At 39.0% G+C, this 4,489-nt stretch overlaps 1 protein-coding gene across 3 annotated transcripts in view; it reads right to left on the reverse strand.

Moving 5' to 3' along the window:
• The window catches only part of PTPRR (protein tyrosine phosphatase receptor type R), a 243,328-nt gene that overhangs the window by 134,421 nt on the left and 104,418 nt on the right, over positions 1 to 4,489 (reverse strand). Inside the window, exon 1 of one of the 3 annotated variants that reach the window (XM_045062070.1) lies at positions 4,254 to 4,275. The exons of the other annotated variants lie outside the window; for them this stretch is intronic. The gene's annotated coding sequence lies outside the window, so the exon portion shown is untranslated. Of the gene's footprint in view, positions 1 to 4,253; positions 4,276 to 4,489 lie in introns of those variants that run through there. 3 annotated transcript variants of the gene reach the window in all.

Here is a 4,489-nt window from a genome sequence, read left to right on the forward strand (position 1 = left end):
CTCCTTGTTGGCCTTCATCCCTTTTCCTTACCCTCCTTTCAAACAAAGGTCCCAAGAATTGTCTGTATTTGTTGTTTCCAATTCCTCAATTTGACCTGCCATTCTCCCTGTATCAGGTTATACTAAACCATCATGGCTACATCCAGTGGCCAAGGCTCAGTCTTCATGTTGCTCGATCTGCCAGGAGCCTTTGACATAGAGGATCCCTTCTATGATACGTTTTTCTTACCAGGCTTCCAGGAGACCACACCTTGGTTTTGTTTCTCATTCACCAGTCACTTCTTTTCAAATCTTCCTGACCTTTCTACGTTGAATGGTCATGTGCCCAATTCTTCATCTCTTACTTTTTTTTCCTAAATTACAGTCTCAAATTAACCAGGACTTCATTCTCAGAACTCAACACTTGTATATCCATTGGATACTTGACATATCCACCTGGATGACGGTAACATAAGCTCTGACAGTTATTGTTTTTTCTTTTTTGCAATGCAGGTGCCTGACTTAAGCTGATTGCTGATGCATCCACATCAAAGAGGCGTCCAGTTCAAAAAAGGCATCCACTTTGAAGATGGCAAACTCCAATTAACACATCTGCTAGCCACACAACCAGATAAAGAGCTAGGCTGCTTACCCCTACCAAAACTCCCTTGTTTTAGAGATCTTGGTTGATTTCAACAACTGATCATTTGGGCCACTTGCTTTTCTCTTCCCATCCATATGTTTTAAATTTGTCAATAAAGAGTGAGCCATGAAACCCTCAACCCCCACAAAAGCAGAACCCTGGGTGCATGCTTGCATTCTCTCTCTACCCGTGATCTTGTTGTGTGGCTCCAGGTGTGTTGTGCAATTGCCAGATGCTGTAAGTAATAAACCTTTATTTTTTCAAACTTTCCTGATGGTTATCACTGAAGAGCATCTTGCAATCATAATAAGAATTGCAAGGGCCAGTTCAACCACAACCTTGGTTATTGATAGACTAAGACCAGCACAAACAATGACTAACTTGATCTTGTCTACATTGAACTCTTGATTCCTATCTTACCAACCTCCACCCCAAATCTGTTCTTCCTTTAATTTCCTTCCTCTCCATAATTGGCAACTTCAACCTTCTGTGTGCTCAGGTTAGAAACCAGGCATCATTTTTGCCTCCTTTCTCCCAGGACTCACAGCATCTGGCAAATCTAATCAGTTCTACCTTTGAACAATATTCAGTAGACCACTTCTCACCACTTCTGCCATTACCACCCTAACTCCCATCATCTATCACTTTGGCTACAATAGCCTTCTAACTGGTCGCTGCCCCTACTCTACCCACTGTAGTTTATTTTCTGAACAAAGCCAGAGTAATTTTTTTTAAGTTTATTTATGCATTGAGAAGGGGGGAGAAGACACACACACACACACACACACACACACAGAAAGCGAATGAGGGAGGGGCAGAGAGAGAGGAAGAGAGAGAATCTCACACAGGTTCCATGCTCAGCTTAACGCAGGGCTTGGTCTAACAGTGCATGAGATCATTGCCTGAGCCAAAGTCAAGAGTCAGGCACTAAACCAACTGAGCCACGCAGGTGCTTCTTTAAGCCATAAATTAGATTGTATCACTACTTTCCTAGAAACCCTCCAGAGGCCCCACTTGTTCTTCCCAACAGCATCCTCTCTTCCTCTGTCCATCCCTTCACTCCTGTCCCAGCCTGCATCTTCTACCAATCTTCCCCGCATTTTACCCCTTCTGTTCTGGTCTTCTTGCTGCTCTTCAAACACAGCAAGCTCTCTCTGACCTCAGGGCCTTTGTATGTACTGCCTCACTGTTAGGAATACTCTTCCTGAGATATATGCAGGGCTCATACCCTCATTTCATGCAGGTCTCTACTCAAACAATACCTTTTCAGAGATGTCTTCCCTAATCAGACTATTTTAAAATATCACTTTGCCTATCTGTCACTGTCTGCCTCCTTACCTTGCTTTATTTATTTATTCTACTTCAGCACTTTCCATCATTGATTTATAATATTCTCTCTGTATTAGAAGGCATTATTTAAGATATGGATATTGGCAATTTTGCTTACTGTTGATTCACAGAAACTAGACAATGCCTGGCTTACATTACAAGTTCAATAATATCTTTTGAATGAATAAATGAATTAAACACGTACATAATCTAAGCATAATACAAAGTTGTATACTTCCATACATAATACAAAGTATGTATACTTTATAACTATATAAATGTGTTAAAATCTGTAAAGGGATACAAACACATTAAAATAATTCTGAGTAATGGTTTTTGAATACAACGTTACATTGTTAGATTAATTTCCAAGAGTTTTAAAATGTAAAATCACCATATATATCTGGGAAATGATATCAGTTGGCAGTTACAGAGAATGCAGTTGCTTATTTTGAGAAATGACTAGCTTCAACCACAGATCTCAGGGGAAAGTAGCCACAGTAATTTCAGAGTTGATACCACTCACATACACTTGAACATTATCTCCTGTTCAGGATAGCACACCAGTTAAGTGCAACAATTTGGAGTCAGATGGTCTGGGTATGAAGCCTAGTTATTTCACTTAATAGCTATATGACTTTGGGCTCATTACTTAACCACTATCAAGGTCAGTATTATTTTCAGACTTTTTTTTTAGATTCTCAGCAAAATTGAGTGAAAGGTATAGAGGTTTCCCATATACCTCCTGCCCCCACACATGCTAGTCTACCCCATTATCAACATCCTTCACCAGAGTGAAATACTTGTTACAATTAATGAAATTATGACACACATTATAGTCACCTAAAGTTCATAGTTAACATTCGTGCTCACTTTTGGTGTTGTACATTCTATAGGTTTGGACAAATGTATGATGATATATATCCACCATTATAGTATCATAGGGTATCTTCCCTGTTCTAAAAATCCTCTGTGCTCCATCTATTCACCCCTTCCTTTTCCTGAACCCCTGGCAATCACTGATCTTTTTACTGTCTCCATAGTTTTGTCTTTTCCAGAATATCATACAGTTGGAATCATAGGAGCCAATCTCAGATTGCTTCTTTCACTCAGTAATATGAATTTAACTTCCCTCCATGTCTTTTCATGGCTTTTTTTTCACTCCTTTTTAGCACTGAATAATATTCCATTGTCTGGAGGTACGAAATTTTTTTTATCTGTTCACCGACTGAAGGCTATCTATGTTGCTTCCAAGTTTGGGCAGTTATAAATAAAGCTGCTCTAAACACCAACGTGCAGGTTTTTGTGTTCAAGGTCATTTTTTTTAGTACCCTCCTTGGAGGGCTTTGTGGGGGTTGAGATAAAGCTTCTAGCATGCTTAGCACACTGCCTGGAACCTGGTATGCATTCAATAAACGTTACCACTCATTATATTTTTATTATTAAGCTGGCCAGATAGTTTTCCCTCATTTCACAGATAAGGAAACTGAAATTCAAAAAACTTAAATGGCAACCAATAAGTGGCAAAATTAGGGCTCTTAACCAGGCCTTCTAATTCTAAATCCAATTGTCCTATTATGTCATGTGGACATTCTGCAGAAGGCAAGCAAAGGCTAGACTCACTCTGCTTAGTATGGAAAATGATGCTTTGTCTCTTAGTCAACTTTACTGTCATTTTATTTAAATTATAATTTACAATGAATTTTATACACATAGCAACTCCTATAATATATCACAAGATAATTATGTGTCTTTACTAATGAACTAGTTAACAATGTTTAAAGGGATGAGGGAGATGGGAATGGCTAGTTTAATCAGATACATTGTCTGTAGATCACCTTGTAAGCACCAGACAAAGATTCTGGAATCAAAAAAGGAATTTTCAAAATTCACATGTAATCACAATTACTAAAAAACTTTTTGCAAAAGATGTTTATTGAGAAACGTAAGCTGCCAAAAATATAGAAGTAACATGAGAATGACCATGGCTTGAAATAATGGTGTGTTCACCTGGGGATTCAGGAAATCTGACATAACTAGAACACCTATGACCTGGAAATAACTATAAGTCTATTTACATGAGAGACTAAGGAACTTCTTGGGAAGAAAACTGTGCTAAGAAAATTGAAGACTGGTTCTCAAAAGAGGGGTTTAAGGACAATGGACTCAAGTGAAATGGAAGAGGAGGTCTAGACTTATAACAGAACTCTGGAGAAGTCAAGCCTGAAACAAAACAAAACAAAACAAAACAAAACAAAACAAAACAAAACAAAACAAAACAAAACAAATTTTGGGCACTTACAGAACTAAGGAACACACAAGAATGGTAGAAGGAGGGCACGAGAGAGATCCCCTTTCTTCAGCGATGAATACAGAGCAGAGCTCAGTCCACAGAGTGCTCAGTCAGCTAACACACACGGGTCCTCAATGAGGAGAGTCAGCAGCAATCAGAGAACAGTGTCCTTGGTGCATGTAACAATGGCACCAGCATCAGTGCTGAAAGCCTCATAAAGACACAGGCAGATATCACCACTGCCG

The sequence above is a fragment of the Felis catus genome, chromosome B4 (assembly GCF_018350175.1).
Source record: "Felis catus isolate Fca126 chromosome B4, F.catus_Fca126_mat1.0, whole genome shotgun sequence".
Taxonomy (NCBI): Eukaryota; Metazoa; Chordata; class Mammalia; order Carnivora; family Felidae; genus Felis; species Felis catus.